Below are 23,775 nucleotides of genomic sequence, written 5' to 3'. Positions count from 1 at the left end.
CTTTTCTTGGATGCTTTAGGATGCTTAGGGCTGATCCTGCGTTGAGCAGGGGGTTGGACTAGATGGCCTGTATGGCCCCTTCCAACTCTATGATTCTATGATTCTATGATTCCTTTCATTTCCCAACAGGCCGTGAAAGCTCTCTGTCACCGCCGGCGTCTGGCAGTTTCCAAATCCAGGTGGGGGAGTGCCCAGAGATTGGTTGGTGGAACCTGGGTTGGTTGGTTGGTTGCCGCAGCCCAGTCCAGCCCCCCGCAAGCACGCCAGGCAGAGGCCTGCCCTTGGCCCCCACCTGACCTGCGCCAACCGTGCAAGCGGGAAATTGACAGGCTTACGGGAGACGCACTCAGGAGGTGATGGTGAGCCAAGTCAGAGGGAGGGAAAGAGGGAGGGAGGGAGGGGGGGCCACTGCTGCTGCATCCCGTTTTACTGTACTTCAACTCTGTTCACTTTAGACCAGGCATAACCAACAGCGACTGAAGGGTCCCTGTTCCTTCCCTCCCAGAAACTCCATCAATGCACTCTGGACCTGTTTGCACTGTTTGTACTGTTTCAATTATCAGTTATTATCCCCTCACCACCTGCTAGTAGGGGGAGGGGGAAGTTGACTAGCCGATCTTGCCATGTTAGCTCGCTAACTAATAATTGTTGGATTGTAGTTGTTGTTAATGGATTTTAATGGATTGTATGGGGGTTTTAGAATGTTGTAACCCGCCACGAGCCGCAAGGGAGTGGAGGGCAATAAATCGAATAATAATAATAATAATAATAATAATAATAATAATAATAATAATAATAATAATAATAATAATAATAATAATAATAATAATGTTATGGACTCTGTATTGTTTATACGTTTTATGTAAACCACCCTGACCCTCTGAGGAGGGCGGCATATGAATGAATGAATGAATGAATGAATGAATGAATGAATGAATGAATGAATGAATGAATGAATGAATGATATCCAAAGGATCCCTCTCAGGAACACAGACATAGCTTGGAAGCAGCACATTACCAATACCCATTATCCTCAGATTCCCCATGCTGTTTTGTCTTTTTCTCCACCTGACAAACCATGTATCCTCATCTTTCTCTGCTTAGAATCATAGAATCATAGAGTTGGAAGGGACCTCCAAGGTCATCTAGTCCAACCCCCTGAACTATGCAGGAACTCCAAACTACATGCAGGGACTCACAATGACCATCCATCTCCCACATTTTATCTTCAGCTACAGTTCTTATTATTGCTTCATTTATAACGTATTTTCCTCCACAATGGGGACTCGATGCATCTTACTTCACTTTCCTCTCCTTGGTTTTACACTCACAACAGTAGGGTTCTTCTGGTGTCCTTACTGGTGTCCTCACTGGCAGTCTTCAAGCAAATGTTGGATACACACTTTTCTTGGATGCTTTAGGATGCTTAGGGCTGATCCTGCATTGAGCAGGGGGTTGGACTAGATGGCCTGCATGGCCCCTTCCAAATCTATGATTCTATGATTCTATGATTCTAAAAGGGGATTAGGTAGATTGATGGAGGAGAGATCCATCAGTGCTACTCTCCAGGGTATATTGTGGGTATCTGAACATTCACAGGCAGCCAACCTCTGAATTCCAGTGCTAGGAGGAAACCCCAAGGGAAAGTGCCAACCTGTCTGGTGTAGTCCAGCAGAGCTCTTTTGAGGTTACTATGAAAGCTTCTGCTTCCATGCCCTGTTATTGGCCCTCTAAATGAACTGGTTGGCCACTGTGTGTGAGGATGCTAGATTGGATGGATCACTGGTCTGATCCATCAAGGTGTTTGTTATGTTCTTCTCAGGGGAAGGCAGGCCTCTGTGCCTTATTGTTAGCTATCTAGACCAGGGGTATTCAACCCGTGGTCCTCCAGATGTGCATGGACTACAATTCCCATGAGCCCCTGCCAGCGTTCGCTGGCAGGGGCTCCTGGGAATTGTAGTCCATGCACATCTGGAGGACCACAAGTTGACTACCCCTGGTCTAGAGGAACTGGTTGGCCATTGTATGAGACAGGGTGGTGGGCTAGATAGATAACTGCTGTACCATATGTAATATTTAGGTGTCGATGGGTAAAGTGTTGTAAGTTTGAAGGCATTTTGTCTTTTGTATGGCAGCTTCTTGTTTAATCTTGAACCAAAGCTTTCAGCATAATATTTAATGTCTTTGCTAGTGCCAAAGCGAAATGTGCGTTGCCCTCTTTAAAAGGCATGTACTGTTGCTTTGACAAAAGGTACTTAGAGTTGTACTCTTGTATGCTGTGTTTCACGTGGGGTACTTCAAGGGGCTTTACTCTGCCCTACACTTTTTAACATCTATATGTGCCCTCTGGCCCAGTTGGTCTGGAGTTATGGGCTGGGATGTCATTGGGATGCGGATGACATCCAGCTCTATCTCCTGATGGACAACCAGCTGGATCTCTCCACAGAGACTATTGTTAATTGTTTGGAAGCAGTGGCTGGATGGATCAGGAAAAAGTCACCTGAAACTCAACCTCTCCAAAACAGGGATCCTGTGGCTGGGCAGAAGGGGACAGGACCAGGAAGTGTGCCTTCCCTGCCTAGATGGGCTTCATTTGACACCTGCACCATGGGCCAGGAATTTGGGGGTGATTTTTGATGCCTCGTTATCTATGGAGGCTCAGGTCACTAAGGTAGCCCAGACGGCATTTTTCCACCTGTGCCAGGCATGGCTACTGGCATCCTACCTGTCCTCGGAATACCTGGGCACGGTGACCCATGCACTTCCAGGTTAGACATATGTAACATGCTCTATGCAGGCCTACCCCTGTATTTGACCTGGAAACTGCAACTGGTACAGAATGCAGCTACCCAGGTCCTCACTAGGTCATCTTGGAGGACCTATGTCCAGCCATTGTTGAGACAGCAGCACTGGCTGCCGGTTTGCTTCCGGAGCCAGTTCAAGTATTGATTTCGACAGTTAAGGCTATACACAGCTTTGGTCCTACATACCTCTGGGACCGCTTACCTGCTTATGCCCCCCGCAGGGCACTTCGCTCTGTGGGTATGAACCTTCTGGTCATCCTGGGACCCTGGGAGGTACACCTGGCCTCAACCCGGGCCAGGGCCTTTTCAGTCCTAGCCCCTACCTGGTGGAATGAACTCTCAGAAGAGCTGCGGGCCCTGACAGAGCTCTCTCGGTTCCACAGGGCCTGCAAAACGGAGCTCTTCCACCAGGCGTTTGGATGAGGGTGGGTGGAGAGCCCAGGGTTATAAGATTGGGTTGGCCCCACCCCTCCCCAGGGTCTCTGGGATAGGTGCTATACCATGTCTGGGATCAACTCCCCTTGGTTACTGTAGGTGCTGAGGCATTGAGATACTGAGGAGGAGATTTCTGTTTTAACCACCATCTATTTTGGACTTTTTTGGGTATTCATGTAATGGGGTCTGATGATTTTAGGATGTTTTATTAATGTTTTATGGTATGTTTTATTGGTTGTAAACTGCCACAAGCCAGCTTTGCTGGGAATGGCAGTATAAAAATGTGATTATAAATAAAATAAATAAATGTAAATTGCATTTCAACAGAAGTAGATAGATTTATGGTGGTTACATCTATCAATGACTGTTAGCTGTGGTGATAGAGCGGAAACCTCCAAGTTCAGAGGAGGTCAACCTTTAGCCAGGAGGCTGAACATTCCCAAAACTCTACCTTTCCTAATAGGGTATGGTCCCCAGACCCCAGATCATTGTTGTTGCTGTCCTCTGCACCCTCTAAATATTCTCCACATCCAGAGGAACTGGCTGGCTACTGAGATAAGATGCTGAACTAGATGGAATTTAGTTCCAGCAGGGCCTGCTCTATGCAGCAGGGAATTTAGTTCCAGCAGGGCTCTTCTGAGGTTCTTCACAGGGGAAGGCTTTGGCCACCCTGCCCCATTGCTTGCTGCCCAGAAGAACTGGACAGCCACTTTTGAGACAGGATGTTGGACTACTGGTCTGAACCAGCAGGGCTTTTCTTATGTTTCAATGAAGGCCTTGGCCAGCATGCCCATTGTTAACCCTCCAAAGGAACTGGGTGACACCACTGTGTGAGACAAGATGCTGGACTAGATGGTCTGAAACCATCTTCTGATGTTCTTCTGAAGGGAAGGTCTTAGTCTCTCTGCCCTGTGGTTGGCCTTCCAGAAAACCTGTTGGCCACTATGTGAGACGAGATGCTGGACTAGATGGGCCACTAGTCTGAGCCAGGATGGCTTTTCTCATGTTCTTTTGTTCTAATTGCAGGTCTTCCTGATGCTATTCATGTGATCCCTCAGCGTACCTGAGGGATCGCCTCCCTGCCAATGCCCCCAAAAGAGCTCTGCGCTCCACTGCCACCAACCGGCTAATGATCTCTGGCCCTAAAGAAGACTGCCTGGTCTTGACCAGGACCAAAGAATTCTCTGTTCTGGCCCCCACCTGGTAGAACGAGCTCCCGGAGGAGATCAGGGCCCTGACGGAGCTTAAACAGTTCCGCAGGGCCTGCAAAACGGAGCTCTTCCGCCAGGCATTTGGTGGAGACTAGACCTAACCATAATGACTGAAGGGCCCCTGCTCCCCCCCTGCCCCCCCCCCGAACTCCACCAGTATACTCTGGACCTGTTTGCACTGTTGCACTTTTGCATTGCTTATATTGTTTATACTGTTATATTGTTAGATGGTTACAACTATTGGTTATTATTATTGTACGGTTGTTCACAGGTTGTGGACTGTTTCATGTACTGTTCTTATGTTCTTATGTAAACCACCCTGAGCCCCCGGGGAGGGCGGTATATAAATAAATAAATAAATAAATAAATAAATAAATAAATAAATAAATAAATAAATAAATAAATAAATAAATAAATAAATAAATAAACAAGCAAGCAAGCAAGCAAGCAAGCAAGCAAGCAAGCAAACAAACAAACAAACAAACAAACAAACCTGTCTTGGTTTCCTAATGTTAGCAGGGTGTGTACAGGAAGTAATGCTCTGTTTTGAAATTCTATGGCATTGATTTGGAAAGGTCCATCAAGTCTCATCCAATTAATGGCACCTCCATGGGAGCTCAAGGGCAAGAAATCAACTGAGCTGATGAGATCTGACCAGCTTGGGCTATTCATGCCTTCTGAACTGAATTCTCATTGTCCTGTTCTAGACCAGCGCCTAAGGAATCTTCTTAGTCAACCAATTTAGCCTCACTTCCCAGAAAGGAGACACAAGACATCAGGGTATGAGTCAAATTCGGCATTATTGATAACCAAGGTGCATCGCAATTTTAATTTTTGGCTCAGGTTATGACTTAACGGGCTCAGTTTATTCACAGCCTTTTCAGGGTTAAGGTGGCTCAGGGTTGCAGGAGCTCACAAAGTAAAATATGATAAAGCCATAAAAACAGGTAAAATTTATTATTATTATTATTTTTTTAAAAAAGCACTGAAAACCTAGCCACTAAAAACAAATCGTAGTGGCTGGAGCATAGAAACAGCAGAAAATGTTTAGCAGCCAAAAATTATTCACATAAGTATTGTCAAATGATGCATGTGTCCGGGATGAACGTCGTAAGAATGAAATCCTGTCTCTTTCTGATGGAAAACGCAAAACCTTTTGGATTTTCAAAGCTGATGACAAAAGCCGAATATTCCACTAGTATTAGGGATGCCCATGACTCTGAATATTACGGAGGAGCATGACCCTAAAACATCCTGTTCAATTTGGAGTTAATGACCATGAATATTAGAGATGGACATGATCCTTAAAAAAATCAGTTCAATTTGGGGTTCATGGCACTGAATACTAGGGTGGAGCCTGACCCTAAAAAATTCAGTTCATTTCAGGGGTTCAAACCCAAAGTGTACCACAGTGGTTAGTTCAGTTCCTTCTTTCTCCCAGCCACATTTTCCATAGAAAGGAGAAAGGGGGTGGTTGCCCATGAAGGGTGGAATTGATGGCTGCCATTCACCTCATCCAGTTCACTTTTCCTTTCTTCAAAGTGAAGAGGGAGCAAAACAGATGGGGTTAATGGCTCACCGATAACAGCTGATGGGTGGACCCTCCCCGTTGTTAGGTTTAAATGGCTGGTAGTCATTTCACTGGTTGCTTTTGTCCACTTCCAAGTGGGGTGGGTAGAAGAAATTGAGAGGTAAAATGGCTCACAGTCATTTCTGCCTACCAGTGGCGAGGGTGCATCCATGAGCCATTAGCCTGAAATGGCCATGGCCCATTTCGCCAGTCTGTTTCACATCCCCCTGCTTGGATGCAGGGGGAAGCAGAACTGACTGATAAATGGCTTGCAGCCATTTAAATCTAACCGGTCAATTGAGGACTCGTCTTGCTCAGCTGAATTGAACCAGCTGAAATGAATAGCTGAACTGAACCAGAAAAAAGTCTGGTAAGTGTTCAGGGAAGGTGTCTTCTGTAAACATCATAGAATCATAGAGATATCCAGAATCTACAATGACACTAAGGTGGTCCAAGCCATCAAGTATTGGTTCCTTGAAGATTTATTCATCTTCTGCTGCTTCTTTCTCATAATACTTTTTTCCAGACCTGGATAACCAAAGCAAGACTGATCCCATGAGAACTTGGAAGCTAAACAGGGCAAGTCCTGGCTAATATTTAGATGGGAGACCTCTGAATATTTGGGTGGTAGTTCCCCCAAGGTACACTAGGGGTCATCACATGGAGGCGAGATAGGGCAAACCATCTCCGAACATCCCTTGCCTGGCTGCCAGAAAATCCTGGGGTCTCCTGACTACATTACACAAACCATCTATCTAATAATTTATTATTTTAAAAAATCTGAAAGGGCTGGTGAAAATAGACCAGGGTTTCTCAACCAGGATTTCAGGTTTTTTGATGGCCTTGGAAAAGTTACCCAATATATATATATATGGTCAGGTCAACTCGCCCCCTCCTCCTAAAATGGCTAATAATTGGCCTGGAGGAGGTGGAAAGGGGTGGAGCCAAGGGTGGGCGTGTCCATAGCTCTGCTTCCCAACCATATTCAGTACTGTCGTACTATTTCTGGGATTTCTCAAAGCCTGAAGAATGTTTCAGGGCGTTATCAACAATTTAAAAAGTCAAGAAAGGCCGATCTAGACTATAGAAGATTTTTGTGTGTAAGGGAGAGTTTCAAAAAAGAGAGACCCATGTGATTTACACACACCTTTGGGAAGACGGGCATTGAAACATAATCAGATGCTGGCATGGATTGTGTTAGTCAAGATTACACACTTGTTTGGTCATGAATTGAGGGGGCCACATAGAGCGGGTATTCTGCGGCACATAAGCTTTAATGAAAATGGGGAGCAAAGCGAACAGAATTTAAAGGAGAGAAGCAGATGCTCTTACGAAATCACAAACAGAAGAGGCTGAAGGAAAGGCACGAGAAGCCAGAGGTATATTTTTTTGCCTCGTACCTGCTCCAAGCTCTTTGCACAACTTTCGGTTTCTTTCAGAGGACCTCAACTGAATGTCGTCAGAAACTTGGAGCCTTTCTAATCTGACCCTGGAATAAGCAAAGCAAAAAGTTCAGAATGAACAGAACTAGCCAACGGTATATGTGGCTTTAAGGAAGAGGGCAGGGAAGAGAAGCCTCCAGAAATCCTGTTCTTTTGGGTTCTAATTCGGATCGCCGGGACTTTCGGACTCTCGGGCCAGTAGGATCATCTGCTGGGAACCCACATCAAAGCAACCGGCTGCGAGGGGTTCACATTCTCGTGGACACACAAGGTCTGCACCTCGAGACGGGGAAACAGCAAACCCCTCCGGCATGGCGACAGGCGGCGTGACCTCCAATGTGAACATGGTCGCAGGATCCATTCAGAGACCTTCCGGGGACAACTGTAGGAATGGGAGGGGGTACGATGACGACTTCAGAGGGCGGGAGCTGACCCACGGATGAAACGTTAGCCCCCGGTAGTATGCCGCGGGCGGTCGACGGTGTTCTGGCAGGAGGACAGGAGGAGCCATGTGGACTCATAACTTCAATGGGGCGACTGCAGAGTGAGACACTGCGGGCTGGCATGCACCGGCAGGACATCTTGCTGAGCAGGGTGTGAACCTAGAATAGAACACGAGTGAGGAGGATGAATATTAAAATTTTTATTAATTATTAATAAAATTAAAAGGATGAGGTTATCCGTTCAGTCGTGTCCGACCCTCGGCAATTCTAAAAGAAAGTCTTTGCCATGCGCCCCTGTCTCTGACCACCACCCCCTGCTCAAGTCAGGATCAGCCTCAAGAATCCATGATTTCATTCCCCACTCCTTCTCCACATGCCACCAGCTGGGTGACCAAAGCTCACTCAGACCCACCTACCTCATAGGGTGTGTGTCGTGGGGAGAGGATAGGGAAGGCGAATGTAAGCCGCTTTGAGATTCCTTCGGGTAGAGAAAAGGAGCATATGAGAACCAACTCTTCTTCTTCTTCAGTAATCTCAGGGCTCTCTCAGCCTCCCCTCCCTCACAGGGTGTCTGTTGTGGGAAGAGGGAGGGAAGGCGATTGTAAGCCATTTTGAGACTCCTTTAGGTAGAGAAAAGCAGGGTGTAAAAACCAACTCCTATTTCTTCCTCTTTTTCTGCTTCTTCTTCTGCTCCTTCTTTGTCATTGTCGTCACTTGGCAGGCTTTGCTCTTTTGAAGGGGGGGGGGCAAAATTAAAAAAAATATGGTGCTGGATTATTATGTTTAAACGATTTGTATGGTTTTGATCATCCATGGTCTTCATATGAAACCTCAGAGTGAAGCCATCAGGTAACATGGAGCTGAGTGTCACCAAAATGAGGCTGACATCCAATCCTGTTTCTTCATTCCTCCTTCCCTGGCCCTAAATTGGCACTTGAAATTATTATTTTGCTTGATAAAAGAAGAAGAAGAAGAAGAAGAAGAAGAAGAAGAAGAAGAAGAAGAAGAAGAAGAAGAAGAAGAAGAAGAAGAAGAAGAAGAAGAAGAAGAAGAAGAAGAAGTGTGTATCCAACCTTTGCTTGAAGAATGCCAGTGAGGGGGAGCTCACCACCTCCTTAGGCAGCCTATTCCACTGCTGAACTACTCTGACTGTGAAAAACTTTTTCCTGATATCTAGCCTATATCGTTGTACTTGAAGTTTAAACCCATTACTGCGTGTCCTCTCCTCTGCAGCCAACAGAAACAGCATACTGCCCTCCTCCAAGTGACAACCTTTCAAATACTTAAAGAGGGCTATCATGTCCCCTCTCAACCTCCTTTTCTCCAGGCTGAACATTCCCAAGTCCCTCAACCTATCTCCATAGGGCTTGGTCCCTTGGCCCCAGATCATCTTCGTCGCTCTCCTCTGTACCCTTTCAATTTTATCGACGTCCTTCTTGAAGTGAGGCCTCCAGAACTGCACACAGTACTCCAGGTGTGGTCTGACCAGTGCCGTATACAATGGGACTATGACTTCTTGGTTAGACCATGACACAAGGTGGGAACTACAATATAAAATAGAATAGAATCATCCAGTTAGAAAAGGCCATGCAGGCCGTCTGGTTCAAACCCCTGCTCAATGCAGAATCAACCTGAAGCAGGCTTTCCCAGACTGAGTTTCATGAAAACCTGGGGTTTCTTGACGGCCCGGGAAAGTTTTCTGGAATGCATGGGAGTTGGTTACTTGTTAAAATATTTTAAAACCTTTGCTGAATATTTGTCAAGCATTTATCGGGTCAATCTGCTTTGGTAGTAAAAAGTGGGGTACAAAGTAAACCAGCTCTTCTTCTTCTTCTATCTGGATGCCTTGGGCTTCTTCCTGGTACAGTACACTTAATTTGATCAAATCAGGTTTGACCAGAGTTATCAAGAACCACCATCCATTATCTCTTTGTTCTACCCGGTGACTGGGTACGTGTCTGATGGGGAAGTAAAGACGGAGGATAGTATGTTTGTTTGCCTTTTCCCTTCACTGTGTAAACTGCCTAGAGCAGTGGTCCCCAACCTGCGGGCCGCGGCCCGGCGCCGGGCCGCAAAGGCCATAGCGCCGGGCCGCGGCTCCCTCTCCCCCCCCCCCCCGCAGTAAAAAACTTCCCAGGCCGCAAGCCTGCGGCCCGGGAAGCGACTTACTGCGGGAGGGCGGGGAGAAGGAATCAGGGCCGGGCCGCGCCCGTGCAGGCCACGCCCTCTCGGCCCGATCCACGGGCGCGGCCCGCGGGTGTGGCCCGATCCGCGGGCGCGGCCGGGCGCGGCTCGCGGGTGCGGCCGGCGGGCGCGGCCGGGCGCGGCCCGATCCGCGGCCGTGGCCGCGGGCGCGGCCCGAAGCGTGGGCGTGGCCGCGGGCGCGGCCCGAAGCGTGGGCGTGGCCCGCGCGGGCGCGGTCCTTGCGGGCGCGGCCCAATGCCCTGCCGGTCCCCAGCCTAAAAAAGGTTGGGGACCACTGGCCTAGAGGCTTGTCTGCATTATGATTAATATGTAATTGTCAGAACTTGCAGTATTACAGTCATTGGAACAAATTATAGTAATTTTACGGGTTTGGTTAACAATGTTCTTTCAGCGTCCTAGATCTCGTTGCAGTAATGTGTACATTTGTCTGAGTAAGAATAGGTACAATTATTTGTCCCTCAGAACAAGCAGAGACCTCAGCTAAGAAGAAGAAGAAGAAGAGTTGGTTCTTATATGCCGCTTTTTCCTACCCGAAGGAGGCTCAAAGCGGCTTACAGTCGCTTTCCCATTCCTCTCCCCACAACAGACACCCTGTGAGGGAGATGAGGCTGAGAGAGCCCTGAGATTACTGAAGAAGAAGGAGAGTTGGTACTTATATGCCGCTTTTCCCTACCCGAAGGAGGCTCAAAGCAGCTTACAGTCGCCTTCCCTTTCCTCTCCCCACAACAGACACCCTGTGAGGTGGGTGAGGCTGAGAGAGCCCTGATATTACTGAAGAAGAAGAAGAGTTGGTTCTTATATGCCGCTTTTCCCTACCCGAAGGAGGCTCAAAGCAGCTTACAGTCACCTTCCCATTCCTCTCCCCACAACACACACCCTGTGAGGTGGGTGAGGCTGAGAGAGCCCTGAGATTCCTGCTCGGTCAGAACAGTTTTATCAGTGCCGTGGCGAGTCCAAGGTCACCTAGCTGGTTGCATGTGGGGGAGTGCGGAATCGAACCCGGCATGCCAGGTTAGAAGTCTGCACTCCGCACCACTACACCAAACTGGCTCTAAGATTATTGTCTATGACTCTTTTATGGTAATGACAGAAGATCAACACATGGGCTAAAATTTCGGTCACCCGTCTAACAGAAGGATAGAATCAGCTTTTTTTTTTTTTTTTTAAGGTGCTGGTAATGACTGGGGAAGGCACTGGCAAACCACCCCGTATTGAGTCTGCCATGAAAATGCTGGAGGGCGTCACCCCAAGGGTCAGACATGATCCAGTGCTTGCACAGGGGATACCTTTACCTTTACATAGAACAGAAAAAAAGAGAAAATAAGGAAAGATGTGGATGTGGAAACACCAGGAAACACCCAAAGTTGCGGATTGGCTTGAGAAATTGGGAGAGTTAGCCAGAACAGCAAATCTTACAAGCCTAATGAACAATTGCTCTGCAGGTGAATTCCAGCAACTCTGGAGCTATTATATCGACTATCTAGGTAGTTAGTTAAGGAATGTATTAGAAGATGGCAAGCCATAATGGGTTGTAATCTACGTTTTATGTATCGTTTCTTATTCTCTCTTTTTTCAGTTCTATGTAAGCTTTTGTTTTTAATGGGTTCAGGTAGGCAGCTGTGTGGGACTGTCTCCACACTAGCAATATTGTTCAGATTTGCATTTCAAATGGTGAACCTTTAGGGGGGATCTGTTTCCACACTAAAATTAGCTTAATCCTGAACTGCCCCCTTACTTGCCTTGCACCAAAGGAATCCCCAATTTCATCTTTTCAAGCAAGGGCATACGGGGTCTCATTTGGGGCTGCTCGATGTGGAAATGCATGCTATCAGATTTTCCCCCATGTTCACTATTTTGTGTAGTTTAGGAATGTTACTTTCCTCGTCACCATCCTCCTTCCACTCTCCCTTCCTCTCCCTCTCTCCCTCTATTCTGAAAAATCTCCCTTAAAAAAGGGGGGGGGATGGTGTTACAACGCTGTTTCTAAGGTGTTTTTAAGCAGTCTTACAAAGGAGTGTTATAATGTTATAATGTTATAATGTTATAATGTTATAATGTTATAATGTTATAATGTTATAATGTTATAATGTTATAATGTTATAATGTTATAATGTTATAATGTTATAATGTTATAATGATATAACTCAGTTAAAAAAAGAATACATTCAGGACACTAAGAGTAAAAAAGTTTAATTCTGTGTCAAAGCTTATGCCCAGAATGAAACACTGTTCTACCCTTTCAAACTTTATTCTATCTTTGTACAGGATTAGCTTGAGGGAGAGGATTATTGGTAGCAAAACAGTTGAACATAGTAATGTAACATTTGCTCTATTCCGGTCAACTTAAGAATCACTAAATTACTCAGATAAATGATTATGGGCTGTAGGTTCAGGATGGACAAAAGGAAATACTCAGAGAGTGATTAAAATGTGGAATTTACGGCCAGAGGATGTAGTGATGGCCACAGGAACAAACAGTTTTTTAAAAGGGTTTATGTAGATTCCTGGAAGAAGCATAATTGGTTATTATACCCTGCTTTTCAGTGCCCAAAGGAGTCTCAAAGCAGCTCTGTGAGAACAGAACTATCAGGCCTGTGACAAGCCCAAGAAGAGATGAAGAAGAAGAGTTGGTTCTTATATGCTGCTTTTCCCTACCAGAAGGGGTCTCAAAGTGGCTTCCAACCCCCTTCCCTTTCCTCTCCCCACAACAGACACCCTGTGGGGTGGGTGAGGCTGAGAGAACTCTGATATTACTGCTCGGTCAGAACAGTTTTATCAGTGCCGTGGCGAGCCCAAGGTCACCCAGCTGGCTGCATGTGGGGGAGCGCAGAATCGAACCTGGCATGCCAGATCAGAAGTCCGCACTCCTAACCACTACACCAAACTGGCTCTCTCAAGGTCACTTCATATGGAGGAGCGGGGAATCAAACCCAGCTTTCCAGAAGCTGCCACTCTTAACCCCTACACCAAGCTGGCTCTCTGAGGCCTTCCCCTGATGTTTCCTCCTGGCACTGGGATTCAGGGGATTAGATTCTCTGACTCTGGAGGTTTGCCTTTAGACACTATGGCTAGTAGCTATTGGTAGACTTATATTTCATGAATCTATCTAATCCCATTTGAAAATTGTTTATGCCTGTGGCCCTCACTATGACCTCTGGTAGCGGATTCTACTTTTTGATCACTCTTGGTGTCAAGGACATGTCAAGGGCATGTTAAATAGCATGAGAGAACAAGGTCGAATAAACAGCACATAACATGAACAGCAGTTTTCCCTGCTCCTCCTTCTGAAATGTAGTTCTTTATTTAATTTAGAGATTTTACCTACCCTGGAAAGCGGGCTTGGGGCAACTGACATCATGAAATTCATTTATATAAGGATTAAAAGCTTAAGAAGGGTTGTTTTCTACCCTCTGCTTTTCACAACTTGAAGGAGTTTCAAAGCTGATTACAATCAGCACCTCCTTCCTCTCCCCTCAACCGACACCCTGTGAGGGAGGTGGAGCTGAGAGAGCCCTGAGAGAACTTCTCTGTGGGAACAGCTATAACAGGACTGTGAGTAGCCCAAGGTTCACCCAGTTGGCTGTATGTAGAGGAAGAGTAGGGAATCAAACCCAGCTCTCCAGATGAGAGATACTGTTCTTGACCGTCACACCAAGCTGGCTCTCTAAATTACTTGTTATAAAAACAATGCCTACAAAAGAACAATAGTAGTTAAAAATATAGGATGGGAACATTTATTTGTCCAATTACCCATGGAGGAGAAACAGAGAGTAGAGAAAGGAGGCCCAATTTGAGGTTTCATGGCTCAATTTTACCTCAACTGTATGCCTGGCAGAAGAGTGCCATTTTGCAGGCCCTTCGTAATTTTGATAGTTCTGATAGGGCCCAAATCTCTGCTGGGAGCTCATTCTGCCAGGCTTGTGCCAGGGCTGTCAAAAAAAATGCAGGGCCACCAAAGCATGGTACCCCCACTACACATAAACTAGTTGTTGGGACTTTTGTACACAGCTGGGTCCTGAATCCCGCCAGAGAAATAGAACTGCAGAGTAACAGAGCATTTTGAAAGCATGCAGTTATTAGTTAAATTTGTGGATGTGGCACAGATCCAGACTCACAGTATTTTGAGTTTTAAAAGAGAGCAGTCTTTCCTGTGAGAGATTATTTGCAAAATTATCATATTCATCTGCTTCAGTCTCCATACTGAAGAAGAGTACAAAAACCAATAGTTACTGAAGCAGCACACTGCAAGCCTCTTGGGGCTAGGCTGAAGGCAGACTACATGCCACACATCAGGAGATGGAAAGAGAACAGAGAACCTAATGGCAAACAATGCTCTTCTTTGCTCCTCCCAACCATATTCTGCATGATAGGAACTTCTGAGGTTTCTCAAAGCCTGGAGAATGTTTCAAGAATTTCTCAACGTTAAAAAACAAACAAAAAAACAAGTTGAACAAGGCTGTTTTAAAGTGTTGTGATATACCTAATCAATTATGCTAAGTAATACTGCTAAAATTCTTTTAATAAAAATAATATAAAGTTTTAAAGAAGTTCTGGTTTGTTTGTTTGTGTATTTATATACACTTGTATTCCACCCTTCCCTGGAGGTTCATAGCAGATTACACATTTTTTAAAAAATATAATAATTATTTTATTGCAGTATAGAAAAGAAATAAAATAGATATAGCAGTTGTTTAACATATTGGACTCACAATAATTTTAACAACATATATTTAATATTGTACTGGTCTGTGTTGTGAACCGCCCTGAGTTGGAAGAGAGGGCGGTATAAGAATGTAATAAATAAATAATAAATTAATTTCCCCAACACCACATCCTTAAGAAAAGGAATGGGACAATAGATAGAAAAATAATCCCCAGGGTGTAAATTGGGATTGACAAGAACAGATAGGGAGGCCAGCAATTTTTCTGATGTAATTCCAATCCTCAGTTCTTCATGAACTCCTTGATAATGTCACATTTATTAATGGAGTCATCACTTTTGCTGAGTGTAAAGCATTTGCAAGTTGCAGCTAATTTTGGCCAACCTAACCAGGGTGTTTTGAGGCAAGTGAGAAGCATTGTGCAGGGGGCTGGACTAGATGACCCTGGAGTTCCCTTCCAAGTCCCTGATTCTGTGATTCAGAGGTGCTTCATCATCACCTTCCTCTGAAGTCGTCCTTGGAGGTCTCCAATACAAGTACGGACCCTGCTCAGCTTAGCCTTACAGTGATCCCGGAAAGGGGTTTTCAAGGTGGGCCAAGGAGAAGAAGTGATTTTCCATTGCCTTCTTCTGCACAGCCTTCCTTGGTAGACTCCCAACACCTCCTATATAGCTTCCATGATCTGATGAGATCAGGTTGTCCCATGCCACCTTCCCTCCATCTTCACTCCTAACCTAATGCTAAGATGTTTCTCCTTCCTAAACAGAAAGCCTAGTATTAGGGAAGGCTTGCATGAAAGAGTTGTTTAGCTTAATTGAAAACAGTGCTTATTGATTTCACTCATATGCTGCCATTTTGCATTCATCAAGCTCTGGGTGGCATGTATTCCATTCTTGGGAGGTTCCCCTAGCATCAGTGACCACCCCAAAATGCCTTTGCTTCACAAGACTGCAGTGTCGTGCAAATTTGGGCTGCACACCAAGCCTGTGATGGAAGGCAATTTCTAAGATACATTTCCTTTCCCTCAAGGCCATGCATCCTTAGTATAAACTCTGCTTGCCAGAAAGTTCTAAATCCTATATCAAAAAGTCTCCCCAAGAAACAGATTCTGTCCATCAGGTTTGCATGGACCGATTAGGCATGGTGGTGGCCGTGCTGGACCACTTCCGAATCCTAGTGGTGGGGCACTGTGCCCCATGTTGTCTTGAGTACACATGGGGGAAGACATCCCACAGTGCATATGGTTTGCCCCGCACCTGTGCATGCACATGCAAAACTCTGGAAAGGTTCTGCTACACTTCATGGCAGTGGTAGCAATAGCAGGAGGAGCAGAGGACATGGGGATACCACTGCACCATCATAGGGGAGTACAAATGCCCCAATCAGCTCCACAGCACCGCAAAGATTAATAGTGTGTTTTGTGTCTCTGCAGGGACATTGTGATTGGGTAAGGCAAGTTGATTCTCAGAGGCCTGGCTTTTCCCAAATACATGGAACTGGTCCAGCCAGACCTCTGATGGCCATGGCGGTGAGAAAGGGAACATGGAAGAAAAATGAAAGATGGAAATTATCTAGCTATCTTTCTATATGCCTGTTATCCTATTTCTAATCAAATCGGGTTTGATTTGAGCACGAATCAAATTGCAGTGGTCCAAATCAAACGCAAGCGTCATCCAAATTGTCCAATTTTTTTTTGATTCGGATGATTAGGATTCAGCCGATTCGGCCGATTAACTTAAACACACATGCACACACAGCCCCAGGGAAAGGCGGGAAAACAGAAATTGTGTGTTTCCTTTAAGTTTTTAAGAGAATCGTATAGCTGTATTTTCCCCGCCATTCTCTGGGGGAGGGGGGGCTCTGCATTTAAATTTGCAGGGTCACTCGGGGGGGTGGTCATTCCCTGACTCCCCTCCAGGTTTCAAGAAGATTGGACCAGGGGGGTCCAATCCTAGGGGCTTCCAAAGAGGGTGTCCCCATGCCCCCCTTATATTGTATGATGGGAACCATCAGACTAGAGATTTGGCTCCATAGGATATAATGGCCCATTATATCCTATGAAGCCAAATCTCCATTGGATACAATGGGGCAGGTAGGAGCACCCTCTCTGGGAGACCCGAGGATGGGCCAATGGTCTGATCCAGCAGGGATCCTCTGATGTTCTAATGAAAACATTGGCCTTAAATGCCCTGTTGTTGGCCCTCCAGAGGAACTGGTTGGCCACTGCGTGGGACAGGATGCTGAACTAGATGGACAACTGGTCTGATCCTGCAGGGCACTTCTTATGTTCTAATTAAGTTCCTCTCTCTCCCTTTGTCTCTTTGCCTTCACAGGCTGAGACCAGAGACAGCCTTTTGGGGGGGTGATACCACACCTTTGGAATGCCTCACCCTCAAGGCTCCCCTGATGCCTACGTTCCTGTCTTTTCGGCAAGAAGCCAAAATATTTCTTTTTATTTTGGCTTTTAATTGAAGCATTCCATCCTGAAAACTGTTTTTACAATCCTCTTCAAGCTCGAGGGTTGTACGACGTGTATCATTTTAGGGTACTGAGTGAGATCTGACAGAATTTCCTTGTGAGAACAGCTCTCGGAGGATTTAGTTGTTTTCTGTTGCCCCAGAGGATCGGACCAGAACCAATAGGATGAAATTAATTCAAAAGAATTTTGGGGTAAACATCCGGCAGAAGTTCCTGATAGTTACAGCGGTTCCTCAGTGGAACAGACTTCCTCGGGAGGTGGTGGGTTTTCCTTCCTTGGAAGTTTTTAAGCAGAGGCTGGATAGTCATCTGGATGCAATCCTGTTTTATGAATTTAGGCATATTCTGAGTGGGCGGGCAGGAAGGAATGTGCCAGTATTTGTCTCCTGTGGCCCTTCCTTGAATACCCAGGAAATTGCTAATTGCCACTGTGGAATGGTAGTTGAATTCCCGTCAGGCCAGGCTGAATTCCAGAAATTTTTGGTGGAGGGATCACTTGGGCATGGAATTGGGGTCACTGTGGATTGGCAGGTAGTTCTGAGTTCCTGCATTGTGCAGGGGGTTGGACTAGATGACCCTGGAGTTACCTGCCAACTCTACGACTGCGATGAGCCCAAGGTTACCCAGCTGGCTGCACATGGAGGAGCGGGGAATCAAACCCAGCTCGTCAGATTAGAAGCCGCCACTCTCAGCTATGACACCAAGCTCGAGAGAGGGATAAAAATGTTATGGAAACAAAATGAAACGTCACTCTCTGAAAAGTACAGTTCAGCCTGCAGCTCTTCAAAGTCATGACAGCCAAAGCCTGTAGCATGGCTAACTTTTCAAACTTCTATATTCTGCATATATCCGTGGCTACAAAGTTCTTTTTGACAGTTGGAATCATAGATTCATAGAATAACAGAGTTGGAAGGGACCTCATGGGTCATCTAGTCCAACCCCCTGCACTATGCAGAACACCCACAACCCTATCGCTTATCCACTATCATCTGCCACCACTTGAACCTTCACAGAATCAGCCTCTCCATCAGATGGCTCTCCAGCCTCCATTTAAAAATTTCCAAAGATGGAGAACCCACCACCTCCCAAGGAAGCCTGTTTCACTGAGGAACTGCTCTAACTGTCAGGAACTTCTTCCAAATGTTTAGATGGAATTTCTTTTGAATTAATTTCATCCCATTCGTTCTGGTCCATCCCTCCGGGGCAAGAGAGAACAACTCTGCTCCATCCTCTATATGGCAGCCTTTTAAATACCTGAAGATGGTTATCAAATGCCCTCTCAGTTGTCTCCTCTCCAGGCTAAACAGACCAAGCTTCCCCAAGCTTTCTTCGTACGTGTTGGTCTCCAAATCCCTCACCGTCTTTGTTGCCCTCCTCTGTTCCAATTAGTCAGTTCCTGCAGTTCACCGTGTACTCCCTCACTAGTGGTGTCTAGGAGAACTGGGATGGGCAAGTACCTCTAGTGAGAGAATTCCAAAGTTTTAGTCCTCTCCTAGACTGGCTTCTGCTTAATCTCAGAAAGTATGGGAAAATAAAGGCCTCTGATAACGATAGTCACAGCTGGGGTTGTTTCCCTGGGCCATCCTGGCAATTAGTGGGAAGTGCGGGGTATTGACTAGAAGCAGCCTTTGTACAGTGACACTTCATCATACTCTCTGGTATATCAGCTGAAACTCTATGGTAAATCTAGCATTTACCATAGAGTATTTGCCCAAACACCAGAGTATCACCCCCAGTCAATGTCCTGGGTCACATGGGTTACAATGTTGGATCTCTCTCTTTTTCCTGCCAATTCCCCCCTCCTCCGTGAGCCAACTGATGAATGTTGGGGAGGAACGTTGGGGGTGGGGGACTCTCTGCCTTAACCAAATGATCTTCCAGGGTTGTAAAGGAGTAAGCCGTCCTTCCGCTCGGTCAACCTCGAGACAAGTAGATCATCCTGCTTATTATCGATCCTTATGCTACAAAATAGAGCCTCTTGTGGCACAGAGTGGTAAGGCAGCAGACATGCAGTCTGAAAGCTTTGCCCATGAGGCTGGGAGTTCGATCCCAGCTGCCGGCTCAAGGTTGACTCAGCCTTCCATCCTTCCGAGGTCGGTAAAATGAGTACCCAGCTTGCTGGGGGGTAAACGGTAATGACTGGGGAAGGCACTGGCAAACCACCCTGCATTGAGTCTGCCATGAAAACGCTGGAGGACGTCACCCCAAGGGTCAGACATGACCCGGTTCTTGCACAGGGGATATCTTTACCTTTACCTTATGCTACAAATTTTGTTATATCCTTCTAATTAAACACAACATGCTGCCTGTTACTGCACAGACTTTTGGTCTATTGGAGTCCGTATCTACTCTAACTAGAATCAGCTTTTCAGGGTGGGGTCAACCATAGTGATTCTGGAGTCCAGGGCCTAGTCTGCACACAATAGATAATGCACTTTCAATGCACTTTAGAAGTAGATTTTCCTGTTCTGCGCAGAAAAATCCAGGTTCCAAAGCACATTGAAAGTGCATTATCCTATGTGTGCAGAATGGGCCCAGGGCAATAGTCCACGATGGGGACACACAGTTACTGCACTCCCCAAGCCAACTCAGGCCTATGTAATTGTCCAGATACACTGTGAGTGGACTATCAGAGACCTGGATCCAGTAGGTGAAGGGAACTCCCACTATGATGACCAGGCACAGCTCCCACTACAGGGTTTCGAGGTCCTTCCACTGGGGTGGAGGGTCCACATACCATGCACAGGGAAGAATGCCTGTCATTTCAATGATGTGCTGACATGACACAAAAGCGACATAGGCACATTGGGGACATTTGGGTCAGGGTAACTATGTTTTTTTTTTGAGCAAAACTCTATGGTAGTATTAGCTGCTACCACAGAGTTTTTGCCCCAAGTCCAGAGTGTTTCCCCTTCCGTCCATGACGTTGCAGCCAGCTTGGTGTCATCGCTACTTGGATTGGTTGGGTTAGGTTGGGTTGTTCGGCTTTTTTAGAAGATGTTATTGTATTAGGGGTTTTTATGGGGGTTTTATTGTGACCCGCCACAAGCCTCGTGGGAGTGGCGGACTATAAGTCGAATTAATAAAATAAAATAAAATAAAATAAAATAAAATAAAATAAAATAAAATAAAATAAAATAGAATAGAATAGAATAGAATAGAATAGAATAGAATAGAATAGAATAGAATAGAATAGAATAAGAGTGGAGCCCTCTAATCTGGAGAGCTGGGCTTGATTCCCCGCTCCCCCACATGCAGCCGGTTGGGCGTCCTCGACCTACCTTGCAGAGTGTCTGTTGGGGGGGAGAGGAAGGGAAAAGGGAAAAGGTGTTTGGATATCTGTTGGATAGTGAAAAGCAGGCTTTAAAAACAAACTCTTATCCTACTACATCACTTCCTGGTCATCTCAGCATGTTGCTGAAATACCGGCTGTTCCCTGGCAGGGGGAGGGGTGCCAGCAGGAGACATCAGCCCCCATGGGGGGAGGGGAATAGCATCCCTCCCCCACTATGTGGTACAAGTGAGCAGAAGGGGACTAGCAGATGCCACTGCAGAGGAGTGGAAGGAGCCCCTAACCCTATGGTGCAAGGTTTCCCCCCCCACACACACTCATAATTTCCTCCCCACATAATTCCCACCCACCATCGTAAGTCTTACTACAAGCCAATGCACACTGGTTGGTTGCCTTTCAAGCTAGTCTCCAGACAGGTTCTAAATAAACATCCTTAATCAAAGAATCATAGTGTAGGGCCATACAGACCATCTAGTCCAACCTACTGCTCAATGCAGGATCAGCCTCCAGTTGCTGCCTAAAGACTACCAATGAGGGGGAGCTCCCCACCTCCTTTCCACTGCTCTATTCCACCTCCTCTATTCCACTGCTGTGCCACTCTGTGAATCCCCCATCCCAACAATATCTAGTTGCTATCGTTCTACACATAATTTAACCCATGGCTGTAGGCCTTCTGCTTCCAACAGGAACCACTCCCTGTCCTCCTCCAAGGGACAACCATTCAGATCCTTCAAGAGAGCCACCCTGTCCCCTCCCAGCCTCCTCTTCTTCAGGCTGAACATTCCCCAGTCCCTCCGCAGCATTTTCTTATAAATCTCGGCCCCATGGTATGGTCTAGAATCAAGCAAGTTGCCAACTCTGCTAATCAAAACGCATTTCAAAACTAAAACACCAACCCCACCGTTCCTTTGATCTATCTATTGCCTCCGCGTGGACTTACCAGAAGAAGGAGGAGAGGAGCAGAAGACAGACGCAAGCAGAACAGACTTGCTCAGACGTTGTGAGTGGAATGCTTTTATGTTCTTTCATGCAGAGCTTAATGATAGTGACTCATTCGAAAAATAACGGGTGTGTCAAAGCCGGTACATATTGCATACAAATCACAGTGTAATCCTGCACATAATACACAGATATTACACCCAGGTGTCATTTTAGAATATCATAGGTATGAAAGGATGTTTCACTCAGTTTCGAGTCTGTTTCCTGTGTCAATTTTGGGGTACGGCGCGTTTCTTGGAAGGTGATACAAATTGGGACACGAAAAAAAAAATCCCAATTTCAAGTTCGATCACCCTCTTCAAGTATTGAAAAGGCTGCCATGAAGAGGATGGAGCAGAGTTGTTCTCTCTTGCCCTGGAGGGACAGAACAGAACCAACTGGGTGAAATTAATTCAAAAGAAATTCCGTCTAAACCTCCGGAAGAAGTTCCTGACAGTTAGAGCGGTTCCTCAGTGGAAGAGGCTTCCTCGGGAGGTGGTGGGTTCTCCATCTTTGGAGATTTTTAAGCAGAGGCTGGATAGCCATCTGATGGAGAGGCTGATCCTGTGAAGGTTCAAGGGGCTGGCAGGTGACAGTGGACAAGCGAATGCCAGTTGTTGTGAGTGTCGTGCATAGTGCAGGGTGTTGGGCTAGATAACCCAGGAGATCCCTTTCAGCTCTATGATTCTATTATTCTAAATTCCGTCTAAACATCCGGGAGAAGTTCCTGAGAGTCAGAGTGGTTCCTCAGTGGAACAGGCTTCCTCAGAAAGTGGTGGGTTCTCCATCTTTGGAAATTTTGGACTAGATGACCCAGGAGATCCCTTCTAATTCTATGATTCTATGAGTCTATGCTGATGGGATCTGAATTTACTGAAAGTGAGAGGGTGAAAAATCTTGGGATTTTAGTAGAGAGCTCCATGAAAGTTCCAACCCAGCAGGCTGCAACATCAAAAAAAGGCAAACTCTTTGTTAAGTAGGAGACGGAAATTATAACCGTTGCTATTATAATGCCTCTGTATACTTCTATTGTGTGACCTTATTTGAAATACTATGCACAGCTCTGATCAATGTATGTCACAAATGACATCTCAGAGCTGGAAACAGTACAGAGGAGGGTGACACAGATGATTGGGGGTTGTAGCACCTTTCCTAGGAGGAAAGGTTAAAGTGTTCGAGACTTTTCAGTTTAGAAATGAGACTTGATGGAAGTTCATGACATGAGAGAATTCAAGGCAACTTCAGGGGAAGGTTTTGACCACCATGCTCTGTTGTTGGCCCTCCAGAGGAACTGGTTGGCCACTGTGTGAGACAGGATGCTGGACTAAATGGAACACTGGTCTCATCCAGGAGGGCTTTTCTTATGTTCTTATTAAGGTCTTGACCTCTGTGTTTTGTTGTTGGACCTCCAGAAGCTAATGGGGTGAGAAAGGATGCTGTACTTGAACATGCTAAACTACAGGGACCACTGGTCTGATCCAGCAGGGTTCTTCTGATGTTCTTATGAAGGCATCGGCCTCTCTGCCCTCTTCTTGGATGTCCGTAGGAACTGGTTGGCCACTGTGAGAGACAGGATGCTGGACAAGGTGGACCACTGGTCTGATACAGTAGGGTATATTGCTCTTATGAAGGTCTCAGCCTCTATGCCCTGTTGTTGGACCTCCAGAGGAACTGACTGGTTACTGTGTGAGAAAGGATGCTGAACTAGAGAGACTACTAGTCCAGTGCAGCAAGTTGCATCATCTGTTCATTAATTCACATATCCGAGGCACAGTATTTGATTGAACACCGTCATGTTTGCTTACAAAGGGAGCTAATGCTGAGTACAAACTCGATTTCAAGAATGCCAAGGTAACTTTTATGTATGGAAGTCCTTGCCCTATGAATTGTCAAAAAAAGTTATTAGGGAATAATTAAATATGCCCCATTCCTTATTTTTATTGTTATTATTGTTATTATTGTTATTATTGTTATTATTGTTATTATTGTTATTATTGTTATTATTGTTATTATTGTTATTATGTTTATGTTTGTGTTTGTGTTTGTGTTTGTGTTTGTGTTTGTGTTTGTGTTTATGTTTATGTTTATGTTTATGTTTATGTTTATGTTTATGTTTATGTTTATGTTTATGTTTATGTTTATGTTTATGTTTATGTTTATGTTTATGTTTATGTTTATGTTTATGTTTATGTTTATGTTTATGTTTATGTTTATGTTTATTTATTAGACTTGTATACCGCCACTCCCAGCAAGCTG

The sequence above is a fragment of the Paroedura picta genome, chromosome 1 (genome assembly GCF_049243985.1).
Source record: "Paroedura picta isolate Pp20150507F chromosome 1, Ppicta_v3.0, whole genome shotgun sequence".
Taxonomy (NCBI): domain Eukaryota; kingdom Metazoa; phylum Chordata; class Lepidosauria; order Squamata; family Gekkonidae; genus Paroedura; species Paroedura picta.
Note: the sequence above shows the minus strand (reverse complement) of the source record.